The following is a 24,443-nucleotide window of genomic DNA, read 5'->3' on the forward strand; positions in this document are numbered from 1 at the left end:
GCTTTAAAAGCATCAAGCTCTGAGAGTGGAGAAGAGGGGGGTTGTCACCTCCTTTTACTGTTTGTTTGTGGTTTGGGGTGGGAAATATTCAGAGTCTGTGTGGACTCCGTCCTCTTCTGGGAATTTTCTGTCTGCCCAGTTGATTGGCAAATGTGCCACCAGAAAAAGAAAACAGCCCTGTCTGAAATGCTTCTCCTCTGATAGTAATTATATTTTTTCCTGAGGCCACCAGCTACTGGTATAGCAAGGGAAGGAGCAGAAGTGGGTTAAGACTGAGCAAGACCTGAATTCACAAACATTTTGCCCCCCTCCTGGACAACTAATAGTATATTCTGTACACACTAGTCAGTAGGCAGCTACGTTACTCCCAGGCACTCTTTTCCTCCTACTCCAGTCTTGAAGGTCATATCATTTGGCCATCATGTATTTCTTCCTCTCCAGCCAGCCTCATCACAGATGTCCAGTCGACAGCAACCAGCGTTTAACAATGCCACCTACTGCTCACAGATTCACTCTTCTGAGTGTAGAGTACATGTTGACAAGATTCGAGCATCCAGCGCATAATCCTCCCATGGAGAGAGGCTGCAGGAGATGCCACCACAGTTCACTTGTCCTCCCCTCAGTGGCTACATCACTTTTCACAGAATTAATTGCAATGCTGGAATAAAATGGAGTTTTCTCTTAGAGCAGGCCTGGCAGGTTAAAGCACAGAGGTTACTCCTGAGGAAATGTACCATCTCAGAAGGGAGGAAGAATGAAATAATTCAGGCTGACATGAAAAGCTGTCAGATGTTTGCATAATGCAGTGTGTGTGAACAGGTTGTTGACCAGCCAGTAGCCAGCAAGACTCCTCTGGGCAAATCAAGGGAAGCATAACACATGGAAGTTTCCCCTGCGTCATTCCTGGTTCAAAGCAACAAAAGATACTAATCAAAAGCATCCAATTCTTGCTACCTGCCAGCTAGTCTCTTGCTCTTTTTAAAGGCTGACCCCTGTGAGCTTCTGAAGAGCTCTTTCGTCTGTCAGCCTGCCTGCGTCAGCATTAATAAAAGGAGCTCAGCTGCTGATCATCCCTGCTGATATAATCTCAGGAGAAATTAGACAGGCAAAGCATGCTGCTAACAAGAGAAAGGGTCAAAAGGAAAGTAATCACAGAAACACTGAAGAGAAAAAATGAGTTCAGAAAAAGTGAATGGGATACTGTCAGCCTTAAAAAGAATATATTTTTAGAATGATGAAACGGTTTCAAACCAGTTCCTAGGGCCTGATCCAAAGTCCAGGGAAGTTAATGGAAAGACTCCCAGGGACTTCAATGGACTTGGGATCAGGGCCCTCATGAAAAAGTGTTCCCCTCACAATTGGCATACTATTGTTTGCAAAGAGGCTCAATCAATGGGCATAGAGACTGAAATATTCCCTCATCCACAGTGATGAAAGTTAAGGCACATTAGTAGGGCAACATTGTCAAGCTTGCACTGCTACTGTCCATGCTTTCCTTGTTCGGAGGATAACAGATTCTAATACCCTTCCTCACACTGAGTAGGATCCTATTCCCTGGGTAGTCTTACTGAAGTCAATGGGAGCATTTGAGGCATAAGGTACTATTCCGCATACGTAAGGATATCAGAATCTGCTCCATGATAATCACTTAGTCAGTGAATTGATTAAATAGACTATTATTTTTAAAATAGCATAAATTTAGTGCTGAATAACCAATTCCTCACCTGCCTTATTAGACACATTTTAAAAATCTGATTTACTTTCCACCATTTGCTCTGTTTACTTTTTGCATTTTACCCAACTCAAAACAATTGAGCTTCCGAGTCACTTTCTCCTCAGCTTCACTTTCTGATCATCCCACAGCTCTTTTTCATTTAAATTCAGACTAGATCAGGAAAATATACTAGGAAGGTCACTCTCTTTTGTAACATCTTTATCTACATAGCTTAAGTGACTGGACAGAAGGACAGATTCTGATCTGTCAAGTGGGTAAAGAGGAAGGAATTCTGTCCAGATCAGTGGCACCAGTGTAAAAACTGGTGTGAGATCAGAATGAGGCCGAAAGTCTCTTTACAAATGCTGCAGTGCTGTAACCATGTCTACACTACCCGCCGGATCAGCGGGTAGTGATCGATCGATCCCCAATCGCTCTGCCATCGACTCCGGAACTCCACCACAGCGAGAGGTGGAAGCGGAGTCGATGGGGGAGCAGCCGCCGTCGATCCCGCGCCGCGAGGACGCGAAGTAAGTGATTCTAAGTCGATCTAAGATACGTCGACTTCAGCTACGCTATTCTCGTAGCTGAAGTTGCCTATCTTCGAGCGATTCCCCCCCGCAGTGTAGACCAGGCCTGAGGATGCATGGCACACATCCGCAATAGCAGTGCCCCTGTCATCCAATGGTGTGTATCACAGACCATCATAATCCCTTCACATTTCATGAGGGGAGCATCGCAGGAAGCTTCGTTGCCAGAGTGCCAGCAATAGGCTGAGCTTGTAATTCCATGCAGCGAGTGGTAATGTAGAAAGCTGTCATTTCAGGAAAACAGGAAAGAAACAAGTGTGACTAGGCTGAATGAAGGATTGGGGGCTTTTTTAAGTAATGACATAAAACATGCTTCTAGAAATAACTGTTGCAATGTCAGTTCTCACACTTTTCCACTTTTACCCATGCCTTCTGGTCATTTGCAAACTCACCACAAATGTTAGCAGTGAATGATTGTATTAAGGGATCCAGCCAATGTATTGTTTAGACCAAACCCAGCCCACTAACAGTAATAGCACAGTTGGACTGATCTTTAAACTAATGAGTCAAACCTTCAGCTGTGTGGGCAAGTAGCACTTGCTCAATGGCCATGTTTTTCTGAAGTGACTTCTAACACAATGGCTGCCACACCAGCACCCCCTTGTGGCCAGAGAGCCCTTTGCTGTGCTCTGCAGAATTTTCCCCTTCTTCTAGAGTCTTTAAACAAAACTTCACAGTCTTGCTCATCCAATCACAGCCCTTTCTGAAGTCTGGTGTCATTATTAACACAAAGCTCCAAAAAGCAAACACAACAACAAATCTTCCACACAGTCCTAAGCTGCTCACAGCCCCTCCTCCCTGAGGTACTGTCCCTTCCTGCTCTCTGGGCAGCGGGAAAAGATGTTAGGCAATGCCTGGCCTGCCTTCTCCTGAAGGAAAAACAAATCTTTCAGCCGTGTTGTACCCAGCTCCAGCTCTCTTCTTCAGGGAACCACTAAAGGAGACCCTGTCTCCAAACAGCTCCACACTACAGTTCCCTTTCCAGCTCTGCCCTCACTGAACTCCCTCTGACCCTTTATAGCCCAGTACCCTCAACATCCCCTCAGTTGGCTTAGTTGGGAGCACCTGCTCTGTCACAGGGGTGCTGGACCTATTTCAATCACTGGGGGCCAGTTGGCCTGTGACATGACTGGCTCTGTATTTGGGTGTCCAACTTCAGCCACCTCAAAGAGAGCAGAGCTTAAAGAAAGTGCTGAGCACCCATCCTCTGAAAGCAGGTCCCAAAAGGTGCCTCAAAGAGGGCATGCAAACACTGAGGCACTCCACACCACTAGTCCCTTTTGAAACTCTTGGCCAGTGGCTCTATTTGAATAGGCCAATAACAGGAGTACTCCTGAAAGGAGTTCCCTTGCCTTTTCTGTGCCTGACATTACACAGTCCAAATGTATTTCAGATTCTTCTAGGAAAATTATTCACTACCCTCTGTTTGCTTTTTAAACTGGATACAGAGTTGACAGGCAGTCTTTGCTAATAAGCCTGAGAGGAAAAGCCTAGCTGAGACAGGTTAAGAAATGTCTTAAGGACTGTTTGTTTTGGCAGAAAGCACTTCATACCCTCTCAGGGATGATCATAAGCTATTGCCTGCTTGCCAGCTCGTAAATTATCCAGCAAGTACTAGTCTCATCATTCTCTTATTTATATGAATATTTAAACTCACAGTCATCTGTACTATAGATGCACCACAGCATTTAGGTATCAAGAACTGGACTATTCGATATGCAGAGAAAAGCCTTGTGCCAATTTACAATGCTGCATATATGTCATGTAGAGATTTAGCAGCTTTACTATATAGTTATTATCTAGTACAGAGGTTGAACAGGGGGGTGAGAGAAAAAAGAGTTGTATTCTTCAAAAAGAAAATCATCATTTGCCCCACCCCCATTCCCAGCAGCCCCCTTTTGCCATTCCACCTCTTGCTACTTGTACAACTTTCTCTTTCTGCGAGAATACTGGCTAGATCCACTAACGGATTTAGGTGATTAACTACCACTTTAAGCACATAAATCTAAACTTCAGATCCTCAGATCGCCCCACTCAGCTCCCGCTAATCCTGTAAGCACATATATTCTCTAAGCACCCGCATTTACTCCAGTGAAGCCCTCTGCTTTGCTAAATTTCTGCCCGTGCATGTGCACAACACTACCTGAATCCTGACACCACTGAGAAGCTTGGTACCTAACCCCTGGCAGGATTCTCAAACTAGATAGTCCCCCTGCCTCGCTTGCCTGGGGGCCTGATCAGGTAGGTGCTCTTAGAAGCTGCCTACTGGATTAGGCCCCACACCAAACACAGCTGAACAGGGAATGGTGTCCCCTGATATGGCCTACAGCCCAGTAATTACAGAACTCACCCAGAAAGTAGAAGACCCAGGTTCAAGTCTCCACTCTGCCTGATTAAGAATAGGGATTTGTACCCAGATTACCCACCTCCCAGGAGAGTACCCTAAGCCCCTGGGCTATCAGGTATTCTGCAGTGAGTCCTCCTGTTCCACTTCGTAGAAAATACTTAAGTAGTCATTGGAGCAGGGACTTGAACATGAATCTACAGGTGAGTGTGCTAACCAGTAGGCCAGAGTGTTGCTCTCTAGCTCTGGCTCACCAGAGGCTGAATGTGCTGCATCTTCTACACGCCTTGTTCCCAAAGGTATATAATGCACTCTGGCCTGTGTTCAGACATAGAAGAGTGCTGGATCCTGATACTGAAACAAGCCAATGGTGGTGGACTGGATCAGTAGATGGCACATCATACAAGATATAACTCATTACCTTGGTCCCATCCACTGTTATTATAAATAATTTACAACAGCTGATGAACACTGACTCATGAAACTGGTCCTAGAAAAGGTAACACAAACAATGCAGAAACAAATTCATTGTTTGACACATAAGCATTATTTTAAGCTTCTTGCTGGGTTTTGATTTTCTCCAGCCCGGAAAAAAAACTCCCTGTTTATTTATGAAATATATATAAGCAGAGTCAGGATGAGCTCTACCCTGACATCTGGTGGTGAATTGTGGCAAGTTGTGGAAAAGAACTTCAGGGGCTGATCTTGTTTGCATAGGCACACACACCCCGTCTAGCATGAGCCCACAGCAGCCCCTGTGGTCACTTTGGCTGCTGTGGGATCCCAGTTTTTCTATTATTGGGGCAGGAAGAATAAAGTGTTGTTACCCTGATTATGTGAATCAAGGACAGTGGAACTGTTTTATGATGGAGGGACTCGCCATCAACTAAGTAGCACTCGCTAGACAGGAGATGTGGGTTCCAAAACCCAGTGAACTGAAAGAGGCTGGGGATAGGCATTTGTACCTAGTGGCGTGGGCCTGTTTTGAGGGCCTGAAACACCAGTTGCACCTTCTCCTCTCTCCACTGTGGACTATCAGAGCTAATTTTGATTCTATTAGGAGTCTAGTTACAGGCTGTTGAGCTGAATTCACTTTGGGCCAATGGTGTACCAGCCCTGAGGCTCCCCTACTACAAGCTGAAATCACTAAAGAGCTAAAATTACTAAGAGCTGAAATCACTGAGTGCTGTGTTAAGTGGGGGGGGGGGAGGGGCTGAAGATATATTGCTGAGCGGCTGGTGGAGCACAGCAGTTCATGGGATGGTGAGCGGAGTGGAGCAGTTCATGGGACGGTTGGAGCAGCTCACAGGACAGCTGGTGGAACGGAGCAGCTCGTGGGAAGGCTGGTGGAGCGGAGTGGCACATGGGACGGCTAGCAGAGTGGAGCAGCTCATGGCGAAGGCTGCAGCAGAACCCCATGGAGAGGCAGGAGCAGTTGGCCTCGGACCACGTAAGGTGCCCCTTAAGACACCCCCCACCCACCCCCGCATTTCCACCCAGGCTGGGAGGTAAAACTCTGCAGATAAACTTTTGAACTCTGGGGCTGCACTGACCAGGGACAGAGACTTTGGGGTTGTTGGACTTTTGGGACTTTGGGTGATTTTTGGGTTGCTGGACTCAAGAACCAAAGGGAAAGGACACGTCTGAATTTGCTGGGGTGGGTCTTTGCTCATGGTTTGGTTTATGAACCCTAGTTGTGATGTTTTCCCAATTTAATGCTGATGTCGTTTACCTCATGATATTAAAGATTTTCTGCTACACCAAGACTCTGTGCTTGCGAGAGGGGAAGTATTGCCTCTTTGAGACGCCCAGGAGTGTGTGTAAGATTTTTCCAGGTCACTGGGTGGGGGCTTGAGCCAGTTTTGCATTGCGTTGTTGAGAGGGAACCCCTATGTACTGAACCCAGCCCTTGCTGCTATCAACTCAGCCTGGCAGAAGAGTTACATACAAAACACACCACTCTTTTGCACCTGCCCTTAGTTACCAATAGACCAACTCGTTTGTTTATCAGCACCGACCCTATTATGAATCCCCCTATTATGAAGTGTAAGAGTGTTCAAACTACTTTTGAGAGATACTGAGCTGAGTGAACAGGCGCGTAGGTCTTTTGAAAATGTACAACAGTCTGAATTTTTCATGAGTTTATATTCCCAAATGCCCATTATTTAGATATAACAAACTGAACTTCCGTCCCAAACAAAGATTTGGGGTAGAAATCTGGATCATCAATTGTAAATGCTGGAAGAGGAACTCAGGATTATGTTCCATCTGCCATGTTTCATCACTTCACCTCTACCTATGTAATCAGAATGAGTTATGCTGGCTGAGTATTGGACAGATTGCAGAGCTTCTCTGAATTGTTTTGCAATTCTGTCCTCGTGTGTGGTTCCAGTTCTTTTTGTTAATTAGATAAAGCCAGAATTCCTGAGAGACAGTGACATTAGTGCCATCAGCCTGTGATCTGCCAAGTGCCTTTGAAACTTTCATAAATTGTTTTTTCTCTGTGAATCCCTTGTTCTGTATAAAACATGCTATGTTTTGATCAAAGGCCTCCTACTTGCAAATTTCCACACACCTACCCTAGCTGGATTCACATGTAGAGACACAAGGTCGGATACTAAGGCTTGATTCCATGCCCTTTGAGCTGCCTTAGAACAAACCCCCATATCTCCACAACTGTGGACTCCATCTTGCTGATGTATTGGGTTTCTATATTACTCCCAACTGCCTCTATAATCCATAGCGTAGGGGGCAGGGTGAGGCGTGAGCAGAGAAGTGAGGCAGGAGTGCTGGATATACTCTAGCAATCCCTTGAAAGTTGTAACCAGCTCTCCTAAGTTAGAACAGCCCCAAATTTAGGGCCAGGGCTGTTGCAGATTAACCCCAAGAACAGAGAGAAGAATTTTCAGCTTCTATTGTGCGCTCTGTGCTAGGTGCTACTTCCTTTTAAACAAGGGTTAAATAGTGCATGGAACACCCATAAATCATATGTTTAGGATCACTGCACCGGAGAATCCTCTCATCTTTTTCATTTTATTTTCATTGGCTGAGCTAATTACCTCCTTGTCAGTCTTCCCTCTGCACACTTGGATATCTACAGTTTTCTGTTCAGATGTCTGTTCAATAGAATTAAGTACGAATTTGCTTTTCCCTGAATGGATGCATATAGCCATTTTCTGGTAATTTCTCACATTTGCTTAGCTATCTCACATGAACATCAGCATTGATTGTTTTAGTTCTTCCTTTAATTTTGCCTTCTGTGGGTGGACCTGACCATTTAAATCTGTTTGGAACAGTATATTCTGGTTGAGCTGTTTCAGCCATTTCTCTAGATTTGTTACGGAAAGTGATATTAGCATAAGAGAAGATTACAACTTAACTCTTAGCAAGTTCAAGTGTGCCTCATAATGGTACCTGTAGCAGGCTAGGATTTTCTGAAGCATGGAAATCTGTGCCCTGACATCAACCCTGCAGAGAACAGATTGCTGAGGCAAACTGTGTACTGACATTAGTGCAGAAAAAAGCAATAGATAGTCAAGGTTAAAGACCTAATCGAAGCCTATGAATCATAGAATCATAGAATATCAGGGTTGGAAGGGACCTCAGGAGGTCATCTAGTCCAACCCCCTGCTCACAGCAGGACCAATCCCCAATTAAATCATCCCAGCCAGGGCTTTGTCAAGCCTGACCTTAAAAACTTCTAAGGAAGGAGATTCTACCACCTCCCTAGGTAACGCATTCCAGTGCTTCACCAACCTCCTAGTGAAAAAGTTTTTCCTACTATCCAACCTAAACCTCCCCCACTGCAACTTGAGACCATTACTCCTCGTTCTGTCATCTGCTACCATTGAGAACAGTCTGGAGCCATCCTCTCTAGAACCACCTCTCAGGTAGTTGAAAGCAGCTATCAAATCCCCCCTCATTCTTCTCTTCTGCAGACTAAACAATCCCAGCTCCCTCAGCCTCTCCTCATAAGTCATGTGTTCCAGACCCCAAATCATTTTTGTTGCCCTTCGCTGGACTCTCTCCAATTTATCCACATCCTTCTTGTAGTGTGGGGCCCAAAACTGGACACAGTACTCCAGATGAGGCCTCACCAATGTCGAATAGAGGGGAACGATCACATCCCTCGATCTGCTCGCTATGCCCCTACTTATACATCCCAAAATGCCATTGGCCTTCTTGGCAACAAGGGCACACTGCTGACTCATATCCAGCTTCCGTCCACTGTCACCCCAGGTCCTTTTTCGCAGAACTGCTGCCTAGCCATTCGGTCCCTAGTCTGTAGCTATGCATTGGGTTCTTCCGTCCTAAGTGCAGGACCCTGCACTTATCCTTATTGAACCTCATCAGATTTCTTTTGGCCCAATCCTCCAATTTGTCTAGGTCCCTCTGTATCCTATCCCTGCCCTCCAGCGTATCTACCACTCCTCCCAGTTTAGTATCATCCGCAAATTTGCTGAGAGTGCAATCCACACCATCCTCCAGATCATTTATGAAGATATTGAACAAAACCGGCCCCAGGACCGACCCCTGGGGCACTCCACTTGATACCGGCTGCCAACTAGACATGGAGCCATTGATCACTACCCGTTGAGCCCGACAATCTAGCCAACTTTCTACCCACCTTATAGTGCATTCATCCAGCCCATACTTCTTTAACTTGCTGACAAGAATACTGTGGGAGACCGTGTCAAAAGCTTTGCTAAAGTCAAGAAACAATACATCCACTGCTTTCCCTTCATCCACAGAACCAGTAATCTCATCATAGAAGGCGATTAGATTAGTCAGGCATGACCTCCCCTTGGTGAATCCATGCTGACTGTTCCTGATCACTTTCCTCTCATGTAAGTGCTTCAGGATTGATTCCTTGAGGACCTGCTCCATGATTTTTCCAGGGACTGAGGTGAGGCTGACTGGACTGTAGTTCCCAGGATCCTCCTTCTTCCCTTTTTTAAAGATTGGCACTACATTAGCCTTTTTCCAGTCATCTGGGACTTCCCCTGTTCGCCACGAGTTTTCAAAGATAATGGCCAATGGCTCTGCAATCACAGCCGCCAATTCCTTTAGCACTCTCGGATGCAACTCGTCCGGCCCCATGGACTTGTGCACGTCCAGCTTTTCTCAATAGTCCCTAACCACCTCTTTCTCCACAGAGGGCTGGCCATCTACTCCCCATGTTGTGATGCCCAGCGCAGCAGTCTGGGAGCTGTCCTTGTTAGTGAAGACAGAGGCAAAAAAAGCATTGAGCACATTAGCTTTTTCCACATCCTCTGTCACTAGGTTGCCTCCCTCATTCAGTAAGGGGCCCACACTTTCCTTGGCTTTCTTCTTGTTGCCAACATACCTGAAGAAACCCTTCTTGTTACTCTTGACATCTCTTGCTAGCTGCAGCTCCAGGTGCGATTTGGCCCTCCTGATTTCATTCCTACATGCCCGAGCAATATTTTTATACTCTTCCCTGGTCATATGTCCAACCTTCCACTTCTTGTAAGCTTCTTTTTTATGTTTAAGATCCGCTATGCTTGGGTGTGAGCTATGGAAAAAGCTAGTGGTGGCGAGGAATGCCCTAGAATTAGCCTTGCAGCAGGTGAAATATAGTGAGGTGGGGATATCATAGAGGCTTCTGCCCTGTAATCAGTTGAGGGGAATGATAGGTCAGTGACAATGCTGTAAAGGATAGGAATCAGAGGAATACCGAAGGTTGGCAAGGGAGCAGAGAAGGATTGGGTGGCAGTTGTCTCTTTGGGAAGGGTGTGATAGACATGGAATTAGAGAGATGGCTGGGTGGTGCAGAAGGGAGCACAACTGATTTTAGTTTTGAAATGTATGATGTTGTGGCCAATCAGCTCCCACTCTATTGTGACACCCCAACACACACCATTGCAGCTACTACAGAACCCTGCTAGAATACGGAGCCAATATATTGGAAGGAGTCTGGGCCAGTTAGTGTATTTGCTTATAAATATGTGCTGCGGTGGTAGAAAGATTCTTGTTTATTATTTCACATCCCAAATGGCTGATTTTTATACATTCACTAACACTCCGACTTCCCTCATGAAACTGTGACTGGGTGCCTGGGATGGACCACACTGAGAACGTCACATTCAGCACAGACTGCAGGAAATAGGGCAGACCATCCCCCAAAACTGGTTCTATAAAAATTATTCTATAATTAGATTCACCAAGCCAGTAACAAAAGAGCTTCTGCAGCACCACACTGGTTAACCAGAAGCCAAACACAGTCCTCTTTAGGTATTCCAGCCCTTGGCTCCCATCCAGACAACCGAATCTAATGTAATGAGAGGTTATTGAAAACCCATTTCACCAAATGTGAGGTTCATTCTAATCCCAAAGGATCAGACACATACCCCCAGGTCAATATGAATCTCAGATCTTACCCCAAAATCACACTGTCAGCCAATCCTTAGTAAACTAACTAAAGATTTATTAATAAAATAAAAGAAGAGAGTTATAAATGGTTAATAGAACATATATATACAAATGGTTGCAAAAGTCCTTACATCAGGTTTGTAGCAATGATGGAATAGACTGCTGGCTTGTAAAGTCTCTCTAGTAACTTTCAGAAGATTGGCAGGTCCTCAATCCATAGTTCACGATGCTCTTTTTAGTTTTAAAGCCACAGTCCAGAGACTGGAAGCAGGAAAGAGACAACATGAAGATGTCTCAGAGGTCTTTTTATATCCTTTGCCAGGTGCGTGCAACTTTACTGTCCCAAACAAAGCCCGTGGCCCCTGTCTGTAGAAAGTTAACTTACTGGCCCAAGATGGAGTCCAGGGTCACAGGAGCATATCACATGTCCTTACATGTTTTGCTGAATCACAGGGGGTGGCCATTGGCTCCTCGCTGTCTGAGGCATCCACAGGAAGACCTACTGGGTGGGATGAGTTTCTTCAATGGCCCATTGCAAGAGTGGAGTGTCCTGGATAGGCCATCAACACATAACTGTCTAGCCCTGATGTAAATCCTATCCTGGGGTGTGTCACCCAGGAAAACAACACAGGTTTAAGATGCAAGTACATAGCCAATATTAATAACTTCAGATACAAAGATGATACATGCATATAAACAGGTTAATCATACTTAGCAAATCACAACTTTTCCATTGACACCTTACATGACATACTTTGCAAAAGATTTATTGCAATTGTATAAAAGTGGTAGCAACCATGCTACGAATGGTCATCTGTCTTAGACGCAGCATCACAGAAACAAACACATTATACACCTTTACAATTATCTTAGGCCCCATCAGCCTTCTAGAAACTTGACCATGGCATCTAGGTCCACCTAACTCTACCTTCAGAATATAATGTGAACTACTGTACACAGATTTGAATGGTACAATATTTGTAGGTACAATATAAACTACTGAGCAGTGAAATAGTCTAGAACACTCACTTTTTATGAAAGGCTATTATTACTATTTATTTATCATGTATATAGTAGAAGCCCCCTCAAAAATCAGGGCCTCAGAGTTCTAGAACTTCTGTATATAGCTTACAGTCTAAATAGATAGGATAGACAAAGGATGAGGGAAAGAAGTATTATCATCTCCATTTTATGGAAGCAAAGAGAATAATCAATTTCTCCAAGGTCGCTCAGTGACCGAACTAGGAACTCAGTTTAAATCTCAAGAGTGCTAATCTAGTGCCTTAACCATAAAACCCTTCTTCCTCTCTGGGCTAGGAAGAATAAAGATGATATACAGATATAAAAATTATTGCATATACTGTAGAATAACTATACTAATAAAATTAAATCCCTATATGAGGCAAACCAAAGTCTCTGCCTCTCTTTCATTTTGCATACAGGAATCTAAAGTAGGAAGCAAGATGTTTTTTCCCCCTTCCATTTCTTCAGCAAAACCTAACCAAAAAAAAAAAAAGAGCAAGCCACGAGGTTTGCGAAGCATAAACCCTAGTCAGCTCCAGGCATTATAGAATGACACAAAGTTATCAGTGCTCACTGCTGTTGTTTCTCTGCTTTTCATGTTGCCCAATGTGAGGATGTGTCACAATACTGAGCAAAGATGGAAGCAGCCACTTTAATCATCCACATTGTCCTCATCTGGTAAATATCCTTTAATGTGCTAGTCCAGCTTTTCCCACAGATTTTTAGACAGGAGAAGTTTGCAAGCAATAAAAATTAACAGACAGTGGAGATGCGACAAACAAACCAACAACAAAACCCTCTTACTGAGCGCCTGAGCAGATCTAATTCAAACTGTGACTCCACTGTGATCGTGTTTTCATAAGATGTTTTGCCTGAGGACATGCAGCATGCACAGGGTGTGTGATGCATCTCAGCAAGAGGCAGATCCAGGGTGACAGTGAAAAGCTCCAACAACGTGTACAGAAAAGCAGCCATAACAGAAGAGGAAAGCCGCACAGAAATGTTTTGTTCATGCCACAATTCCTGCTCCCCTCCAAGCAATATAGGGCACTTACAATGTGGGAATGATTTTTTTCCCCTTTACAACATTACTCTGTGCAATGCTGCAGTTGCTTTCTTCACCTTCACCTTTTCCCTCCACAAAAATGAAAATTTTTTATACAAATTGTTCAGTCCCGGGTTCTTTATTTAGCATTTCATATTAAAGCACCCTGCTGAGTCTGTTCTAACCTATAAAACACACAGAACTCCTCAAGACACATTACAAGGACCTTTATAATGGCACAAATCTCTTGTTTTCCAAGAGGTGCCTTTCCAGTGGTAATCAGCTCAGTTTTCTATTTCACGTGTTGTTAATATAAATACATTATCTGTGCTGTCATAGATTAGGCACTATTAAAGACAACAGAACAATGAATATCTGTGCAACCAATATTTGACATCCTGCATTTGTCAAGCCACTAACTAGCCTGTTTGGATATCATAAACCATTTGTGTGATGAATGGAGTCCAGCTATGATAGCTTCTATGTTTTACCGGCATTTGAAGGCCCCAAGTACTGTGGTACCTTGCTCAGATACCACAAGGATGAATGTGGGATGGATGGACAGATCACAAAATTTATTTTAAAGATACTGCTCTGGCCATCTTAGTGTTTGGCTTTTTTCCCTTCCTTGTTTATGTTTGTTTTTTTGCTATCAATGTGCTGAAAAGGGGGTCCAAACTCAACACAGTGTCCACACGGCAACTTCTTAGCGATTGCCTCAGCCAATCATCTCAAATTTATCTTTGACTGTGTACCCTCCTTCACCCACTTTAAAAAAAATTTAAATCAATGAACACTTTGTCACCATGCTGAGCAGTTATGTCCAGGCTCAAACAGCCTGCTGTTGAGATGCAAACAGAAAACACAGGTATTAAAACTGGGATGAGAAAATGTCATAAAAACCTACAGACTTTTAACCAAATATTTGTAATTTCCCAAAACTTTGGGATGTTTATACACTGTTGCCAGCTCTCCTGATTTTATCACAAATCTCTTGATATTTAGTGCTTAATCAAAGCCCCAGTTCCTGGGGTCACATGATTACATCAGACTCTCAGCTTTCATTAAAAAAAAACACACTACTATATCAAAGAGCAAATCAAAAGAACCTAACCTCATGATTTCTGAGGCCCAACACATGCAGTTGCCATAGAACTTCCTCAGAAATAACTCATTGTAGGTCATTCCCTTTTGCAGGCAAACGTCCATCCTTGTAGCTGCTAATGGTCCACTTGTTCTTCTCAGTTAATCCCATCTGTGTTTGCTGCTCCCCAAAGGTAGCATTTTTTCAGGCAGTGGCTATTTGCAAACTCAACTCTCGTAAGATTTTTTTCAAAAGTGAGGACACTTGCTGACCCTTCTTCGACAAACCAGATCTTCTGAGCAAGGAAAAGGGTGTACATGAAAAAACACCAAAGGGATGGTCTCTGAGGTATAGCGTAGAACAGGAAATGTGACAATATCCCAGGGATTTGGGGGCAGAGTGGAAATCAGGAGAGGCTCATGCCAAGTTCATATCACATGTTCTCAGGCACATTTGTACTATGAAGGATTCCACAAGTAGAAGAGACTCTGAAGGTCTGAGAGAGGGAAAGAATGAAGATCACACCCTTTCCCTTCAAGAACACTTCCAAGCTTCACAAAGTAAAACAGCACAATAAATATTCCCTTCTCTATTATACAGGCCCAGCAAGCCTTTCTTTCCCCAGACAAACCAAAGGGAATGGAGAGGGAGGTGACCAAAAGAAATTCTAAACTGACAAGGCTTCCTTTGCTTACACTTTTGTTAGGTACCTAGAAATCCTCTAGCATGGTCCCCATATAACTAAAAATAAAAATGTAGTGTTAATTATTAACTCTGAAATGAACTAAATAATGTCAGCCCCAGCACACACACTTCTCTGTTCCTGATTTTAAAATATTTATATATGCATGTGCATGATCTAGCATCAACAATCATAATCGACTTGCTAATTAATCGTTATCTCATACCTTTATTCATCTTAGTATACCTCAAATATTAGCTTCATTTAAAGTGAAAAATATCAAATCTTTTCAAAGATTTTTAAGGCCAGAAAGATCACAGTCTGATCTTCTGTATGTCCCAGGCCATTACATTTCAGCCAGTTACCCTGGCACTGAGGTCAATAACTTTGTGTTTGGCTAAAGCATATGTTCTGGAAAGACACCCAGTTGGGATTTGAAGACATCAAAAGATGGAGAATCTACCACTTTCCTTGGTAGTTTGTTGCTGTGATTAATCACCTGCAATCCATTCCATGCCAGTATTACCTCATTGGAATCCATAAGGTTCTCTGCAGGTGCAAGATTTCACCCACACTGATCCAATTGAAGGATATGGACTTAATGCCTGACCAGTTCAAATCCCTCAGTCATTGCACTGGGCTTCTCACAGTTGAATCACTTCTTGCTACATTTTTCTTGTATACTATGACTGCCATGTCTAATTATCTTGTTTGTCTTGTGGTAAAAACCGTGAGCTAACTCCCACCCTCAGTTACATGAATGTAAATCTGGAGGAACCTGATGACAGCACTGACCTTACACCAGTCTTAGAACAGTTTCTGGCCCTTTATGTTTGGCACACTTCATTAATAGCAAACAGTCAAAGCATTATTCTGAGCTCTTCTGTTTTTTTCTAAATCCAGCAAAACATATCATGTGTCCCAGAGAGACAAATATAAGGGAAGGATTAGGTGTTTGGCTGTGGCCATCAATAAATGCCTCCTGAATTAAACTGTTCCTCTTATCAACCCTGGATAAAAGTTGGGGTTGGGGGGCAGGGAATGAAAGAGACCTAAGTGATGTAATGCATATTGCTATTTCAGAAATTGAGTTGGAAGAGCTCATTCTTGGGTGTCTCTTACAACTCCAGGATGCATATTCAAAACAGCTAGATATGGCTCTTATTATTTTGTCACTTTAACTGCTCCTGAATCACTTGTGGTATATCTCATCTGGAAAGGGGATATGGAGAGCAAACACTAAAGAAGTTATCAGGAGCTTCCTAAAATTAAATTTTGCTGTGGCATTAACTTTCCAAAGGTGCCAACTCCATGCATTATTTTCCCTTTGCTTTAAAACAATACATTGCAAGCAACAGCCTTTCCGAGAAGAGATAAATGTGTGGGGTTTGACTGTGAGAGCGGTACTGTTCAGCCTCTGCTCTTATCAGTACAGATTGCCTTGCCTTCATTAACTGTTAACCTTTCCAAAGATAACAGGAGGAGACGCTTTAATTTTCTTCAGCCTGATGAAAAAGATTTGTGAGAGCTACCGAGGACATGACTTTCTCATTGCCTAGTCCGTTTCCTTCTTTCGCCTGCTGGCACCCTTGTACATGTGAGATGTTTTCAGCTCAAGAGACCACCACCCAGAATGGGGATATATGTACGTATTTATTTATTCAGACCCCGGGCACTCTGCCCTATGCTAGAAATGAATCGACTGCATCTGATTAGTGATGGTGACTATCACTCATAAATAACTTCTCTGTTTTCCCAGCAGAAGTAAATACATCATTTAATTAACTCTTTTCAGTAACAGGAGAAATGTAAATACCTCAGTGTCTAGGTGCTAGATAATCCACCATTTTTGCTCATAATAATATAAAAGCACATCTATCTTCCACATGGTCACTAGCTAAAATTAAAAGTACCAGCCCTCCAAAAAGCTATCTGTCTACTTTTCTCTGCTGATTTTACTCCAGTGATGGACTGCAGCTTGTACACGTACAATGTTTGCCAGTGTTGCAGTTTTTTTTGGGTTTTTTTTTTGGTTTTTTTGGGGGGCGGTTGGGTTTGTTTGTTTGTTTTATTTTGTTTTTTCTGTTGTAATAAATACATCAACCTATGGCATCTGGTTTCCAGAGGCAGATTAAGGTTTCCTGGGGCCCTGGGCTAAAGCAAGTGGGGGACCCCTCCTCACCCCTTCCACCTGCAGCCCTGCCCACAGCCCCACCCCTTTCTGTCCCTTCCCTGGGGGCGGGGCCCCATTCTGTCCTCCCCCCCCCCCCACCGCAGCCCCTTTTGCTCCTTTCTGCCCCCCACCCACTGGTCCCAAGACTGGTGAAGCTCTGTCCCTATGCTATGGCCCTGGGATGCAGTGGAGAGCGACAGCTCCTTCAGTCCCAAGGCCGCAGCGGGGGTCCGGGTGCAGGGGCTTCCTCCGCCACCTCCTGCACTTCTGCTGGGGGGACCAGGTTTGTGGCGCTGAGGCTTCTCCCACCCTGCCCAGCGCTTATTCCAGAAAGCAGGGTCGGGTGTGGGGGTGTCCCCTGCCGCTCCACAACTTCTCCGGGGGCTGCCCCTGCCCGGGGGCATCTGCCAGGGACGGGGTCAGGAGCAGTTGGGGAAGGGGGGCTTACCCTGTCCTGCAGCTTCAGCCGGGACCAGGGTTGGGAGCTGCTGAGGGGGGCTTCCCCCGCCCGGTGCTGCTGCCGCAAAGCAGAGTCAGGGCACGGGGGCTTTCCCTGCCCCGCCCCACCTACCCAGGAGCTGCAGTCCAGGTTTCTGCTGCCCGTCTGAGGATTTTTTCCCAGGCCCCTCCAGTTGGCGGGCGCCCATGGACATGGACCCCATGGGCCCACTGGCTAATCTGCCACTGCTTGTTTCAGGTCATATCTAGCCAGTTCACACAACTTCCAGGTCCTCATGAAACTGAATGTCTCAAATACACTGGAATTCTCTTAGCCAAACAGAGTCCAGCTGTAGGCCTCTGTCTACACTAAGTTTGAAATCATGTTCAAACCCAGTCATGGTCTGACTGATGCTCTGACTCATTTTAGGAGCATGCTAAGACATCCAGATCATGCAGTGTGGGTCTCTTGGGTTTATTTATTTGTTTTTATGTAATTGCTCCACAACAGCAAGTTAACTAACTTTAAAACAGGATGACTTAGTAATTTAAAATGAAAAATCACCATAGATCAAATTCCAGTCTCCTACACCGAAGTCATTTCCCTGAAGTCAAATTCTATCTACTCTTTTAGAGCAGTGTGACACCACTTAAATGCAGAGGGATAGAATTTGGCGCAAGAATTTTTTTTAAGAGAGTTCTCATTGTAGCAGATAAGTTCACTTTGAGACAAATGAACTCATATCCTATTATATGACCTTCTCTTGGATTCAAAACACAATAGAAATCCTGAGGTCCGTTATCTAGCAGTAGTGCCTCCAGCAGAAGGAACAGTTGCTTAACTGTTCTGCTTCTTGAACCCTTATCTGTAAACAAATAACGGAATTACTCAATTCCTTCTGGTTTTAGGTAACCACTAGGCAAACTCTTTCATCCTTTCAAACAGAATTGCATGTGTGTAAGACTTCCTGTGGTTTTAGGGACATCATTAATAAAGCAACATTTAACTTGCTGTTTTTACAGAATTTAACTTACTGTTTTTGCTGTGTTACCTTGAAGGAAGATTATGGTAACATTTAATTGCTTCTAAGTGTACATGTATCAAATACTATTGCAATTTAGTTCTAGTCTTTACAGAAAGATATAAAATGAATTATGAGGATTCGGAAACCTGAACAAATGTGGGCTCAGTATACCATGTTTTCAACCTTAACCCCAAACCACACCATAACGCGACTTCATTTTAAGACTCTGATGGATGGAGGTCTACTTTGCATGTAGCAGAAACAGTTAGCTGCTGGAGAGGTGAGCAGAGCATTAACGCACACAGATAGGAAGGGTTGCTAGAATACTGATGCAGACTTATTGACTGAAGGCAACTGCATGCTGAGGACGTATACACTGAAATCTTATTGAAACTTGTGAGTAAATAGAGAAGGGGGAATGGTTGAAGTTGCTGGAAACAGGCCAGCTTAGTCAATTTCGAAAAAGCGGACAACAAAACCTGATTTTCAGACCTTGGCTTTTGTTATAACGTGCTGGACATTGTTATTTTCTGTTTCAAGGGCTAGGAAGTTCTGGTGGTTGTTTATTTATTTATTTTTGGTCGGGTTTTTTTTGTTTGTTTTGTTTTTGTTTAAATACCCACAAGAAAAGCTTTGTATGTGAGAAGTGTTTGCAGGTAGGCTGCCCTGGCCAACTCTGACATATTACAAAACCTTTCTCTCTCCCCACAGTCTTTGCAATAAAACCCACTCGTAATCTAAGGCTACAAATGTAACAATAGCATCTTTTTAAAGATGTGCATCTACTTGTAGGGAAGGTTGTGATGGTAATGGAAAGACAATGGCCCAGATCCATAGATTTAGGCACTACTGCAATCCACTAATCCCCCATTCAGCTGTTGCCCACCTGAACTCCCATGGTCTTGTAAGAGTTCTGTAGGGTTTTGAACCCAGATGCACAGGAGCAGCCATGCTCCATCCTTCCACTTGGTAGTCTGCTGACAATTGCTTACTCAGGACCCATGAAGCCTAGGCCCCATCTGAGGCTTAGCCCCTGAGGTGCTATTGGCAGAGTCCCAGAGCAGCTGGTTGGCCTGCTGACCCTACTTAAACCAGCAGCAGGAACAGGAAGCTGTCTGAACAACAGGGATCCATCCTGCTTCTGCTCTCTGGGCTTGACTTCCTAGTGTCTGACTTACGGTTCTGATCTCCAGTTTGTCTCTTGCCTCTGACCAGCGGTATCCTGACCCAGCCTGACTCTGGTTCCCAACTTGTGGTTCTGATCTCAAGTTTGCCTCCTGACATCCTGACCCAGCTGACTCTCAATTTTTGTCTTGTGCAGTGTTTAATTTGTGCCAGGACTGAGCCCTGGCACCTCTAGGCTTGGCCGTTCATATCCCTGGAACTTCAGGGCTTGTTGCATCAGTTATGAATGTAAAAAAATTGCTTGAGCCCCGGCACCACTTTCATTACAAATTAAGCTCTGGTCTTGTGACTGTGGACTCCAGCTCTGACCACTAGGTCTGGCTGCCCACAACCTGGCCGTGACACCTAGATGGTTATGTTTCTGCCTCTGAGCAGGAGTCCAGATGTCTATCTCACATCTAAGCCAGAGAGAGAGTTTCCCTGCAGGGCTCAATCCTGTAGGCATGTTCTGAGCATGCCTAGCTCCACACAAAATAGCTGGGGCTGAAGGATGATCACTATGGTTTCTCCTGGCTTTGCAATCTATGAATAAACAATAGGAAGGCTCTACCCAGCACTAGCTCTGTATTTTCCCATTAAATATTTGATCAGACCACATAACAGCTTTGTGGAAGGGTTGGGGTTGTGGGCGGGGGGTGTGACAATCTTTATGTAAGTTTTACTTAGAGAAGGAGGAAAAGAAGCCATTGCTCATATTGGGAGTCAGTCCACTGCATTTAACCATACTGCCATCCGCCACATAACAGTTCAAAAGAGGATTATAAAAACCAGTGCTATATATAGTGGCTAAATACACTTAGGCAGCCTAAGGCTATGACTACACTACAGCTGGGTGGTGTAATTCCAAGTTCGGGTAGACTTACATGGGCTAGCTCTGGCTGAGCTCGTGTGCTAAACCAAGCAGTGTGACTGCAGCAACACAGGATTGGCTCAGGCTAGCCACCCAAGTACACCCTTGCCCGAGATCCTAGGTAAGTACTCGGCCCAAGCTGCTGCCTGTGGTGAGTTCAATAACACAACTTGGTTAGAGCAAGCTGCAAAACCAAATTATGGCTGCAGCCAAATGAAATTATAAAGTGTCACCCTGACACAGGCTTGTTAGTGTTTGGGAGGTTGTTTTATTAGTAATTTTAAGAGCTGCTTCTGCATGGTTTTGAGAATTCCGTTTAGAAATCATATTGCAGTGTAATCCTCTACATTATTTTCTGAAATGTCTTTTCCGCTTTAGAACTTTAAATATTTGCATTTAACTTGAGATCTCCCATTCCAGAGCTAATTTTTTCCCTTACCTCAGTTCCTAGGTTCATCTGTGACCTCACAACTGATAGCTGTGGAACTGATTCTGCTGTTAATTATAAGCAAGTGGGGGAATAAGTGGGTCATTGCTGATCTCTGAGGTAATAATCTTGTTTTCATGATTTTAGTAACAAATGTAAAGAGCCAAAAAGTACAGAAAATAGCCTATATCAAAATGAATTTGCACTGAGGAGATACGTGAATGGTGTGACATTCTCAGTAAAAGAGTATCAAAACTATTAGGATAAAGCTGCTTGTATTACTGGAAGTAAATATCATGGTAGCCTTTCCACTTATGCTTGATCTTGATGGGATGGGGGATGCCAGTGGCTGCAAGCTCAGAAGGGATGTCTGAACTGATTCTATCTGGGGCACTCGGATGGAGCAAACACTCAGGTACAAAGTCACCCATCAAAGACACCACAGAAGGTGCTTCCCTCTGGTCTCTTGCAGGGCATCAGAAGCTCTGAGGTTAGTCCTATGATGAAGGTTTTCGTATATGTGTCTCATGAGCAAAGACTCTTAATCTAGATGTATTTTTTAAATGAAGTGCTAGTGAAAGGAGATGGATTGGTGGTGACGGAGACTGCCTTAATTTATTCCTAAAACAATCACAACCCAAGCAGCAGCAATGGCTTTCCAGATTCCACAGGTCACAATTCCTAACTTGCCTTCACCTTGGCCTGGAGAGCATGCCTGGAGAGGAGTGAATAGTTCAGATTCCAGGTACATTCTTTCTTTGGTATCTCTCCCAACAGGGTTTCCTATGGGAAATAGACTGAGACCACCATGGATGCTGTTGGACAACTATCCTTTCATCAGGAGAGTATTAGAAAGTGCTTCACTCTATTGTTCTTTCTTTAATGTAGCCAAGGGTTACCAAAAAGATGCTACCCAACAAAACATTGATTGTAATAACTGGGCAAAATGGATGGCAGTGATTTTTTTTTTCTGAATCTGTTTATTTTTAAACCTACTGCAAAATTAAATTTTCTGCTTGAACAGTAACAGCAGGAATATATATTAGCAGCAGAAATATGCTTTTGACCACCTGAACAGGATGCTAACAGTGATTGTGAATTGCTCAGTGAGATCAGAGAGGCTACGAAGGCATAAAACTCAATTAGAAGGGGGGATTTCATATCCTCATATTGACTGGGTATGGGTCAGCTCAGGAAGGGAGGCAGAGATATAATTTCTATACACCCTTAATGACTGCTTCTTGGAGCCACTTGTCCTGGAACCCACAAGGGGAGAGGCAATTCTTGATTTAGTCATAAGTGGAGCATAGGATCTGGTCTTAGATGTGAATATAGCTGAACTGCTTGGTGGATAACCATAATATAGTTAAATTTAACATCCTTGTAGAGGGAAAATGCCAAAAAACCCACCACATGAGAACATAAATACCACAGTAGTATTTAACTTCGAACAAGGGAACCACACAAAAATGAGAAAGTTAATTAGATGGAAATTAAAAGGCACAGTCACAAGGGTGAAATACCTTCAAGCTTCATAGTAACTATTTAAATACACCATAATAGAGGTTCAAATTAAATGTATACCCCAAATAATAATAATAAAAAATAAGAGGACCAAAAAAGAAGACTCTGGCTAAACAGCAGAGTAAAAGAGGCAGTTAGAGGCAAAAGGGCATCCTTTAATAATTGGAAATCAAATCCTACTGAGAAAAATAGAACGGAGAATAAACTCTGGCAACTGAAGTGTAAAAATACGAGAAGGCAGGCCAAGAAAGACTTTGAAGAGAGAGCTAGCAAAAGACACAAAAACAAACAGTAAATTTTTTAATATAAATAGAGATAAGTGAGCCCACTGGATAATTGAGGTACTAAAGGATCGCTCAAGAAAGACAAGGGTGTTGTGGAGAAGCTAAATGAAATCTTTGCATCAGACTTCACTCCAGAGGATACACCCAAGCCATTCTTTTTAGGTGCCAAATCTAAGGAACTGTCACAGATTGAGGTGTCAATACAGAAGGTTTTGGAACAAATTGATAAATTTAACAATGATAAATTGTCAGGACAAGATGGTATTCACCCAAGCGTTCCGAAGGAACTCAGATATGAAATTGCAGAGCTTCTAACTGTGATATGTAACCTATTACTTAAATCAGTCTCTGTTCCAGATGACTGGAGGGTAGCTAATGTAACACCTATTTTTTAAAAAGGCTCTAGAGGTAATCCTGGTAATTATAGGCCAGTGAGCCAGTGCCAGGCAATTGTTTAAAACTATAGTGAAGAACAGACTTATCAGACACACAGATGAACATGGTATGTTGGGGAAGAGTCAACATGGCTTTTGTAAAGGGAAATCATGCCTCACCAATATATTAAAATTCTTTGAGGGACTAAACAAGCATGTGGACAAGAGTGATCTAGTGGATGTAGTGTACTTGAACTTTCAGAAAGCCTTTGACAAGGTCCCTCACCAAAAACTCTGAAGCAAAGTAAGCAGTCATAGGATAAAAGGGAAGGTCCTCTCATGGATCAGTAAGTGGCTGACGGGAAACAAAGAGTAGGCATAAATGGTCAATTTTCTCAATGAAGAGAGGTAAATAGCAGGGTCTCCCAATGATCTGTGCTGGGACCTATGTTCAACATATTCATAAATGAGCTGGTAAAGCAGTGACAAAATTTGCAGAAGATACAAAATTACTCAAGATAAGTCCAAAGCATACTGCAAAAAGTTTCACAGGGATTTTACTAAACTGGGTGACTGGGCAACAAAATTGCAAATGCAATTCATCATTGATAAGTGCAATGCAATGCACACTGGAAAAAATAATCCCAACTATCCATACAAAATGAATAGGTTTGAATTATCTGTTACCATTCAAGAAAGAGACCTTGGAGTTAGGAACCATTAGGAGAGGGATAGATAATAAGACATAAAAGATAATAATGCCACTATATAAATTCATGACACACCACACCTTGACTACTGCGTGTAATTCTGGTCACCCTATCTCAATATATATTAGAATTGGAAAAGATACAGAGAAGAACAACAAAAATGGTTATGGGTATGTTACAACTTGCATATGAGGAGATATTATAAAGACTGGGACTGTTCAGTTTAGAAAAGATATGACAAAGGGTGGGGGGGGGGGATATGATGGAGGTCTATGAAATCATGAATGGTCTGGAGAAAGTAAATAAGGATGTGTTATTTATCACTTCGCAAAACACATGAACCAGTAGTCACTCAATGAAATTAATATGCAGCAGTTTTAAAACAAACATAAAGTACTACACACAATGAACAGTCAACCTGTAGAATTCATTGCCAGGGGATATTGTAAAGATCAAAAGTATAATTGCATTAAAAATAATTAGATAAGTTCTTGGACCAACCAAGATGGTCATGGACACAACCCCATGCTCTGGGTATCCCTAAACCTGTGACTGCCAGATGGACAATGGGATAGATG

The sequence above is a fragment of the Eretmochelys imbricata genome, chromosome 3 (assembly GCF_965152235.1).
Source record: "Eretmochelys imbricata isolate rEreImb1 chromosome 3, rEreImb1.hap1, whole genome shotgun sequence".
NCBI classification, from domain to species: Eukaryota; Metazoa; Chordata; order Testudines; family Cheloniidae; genus Eretmochelys; species Eretmochelys imbricata.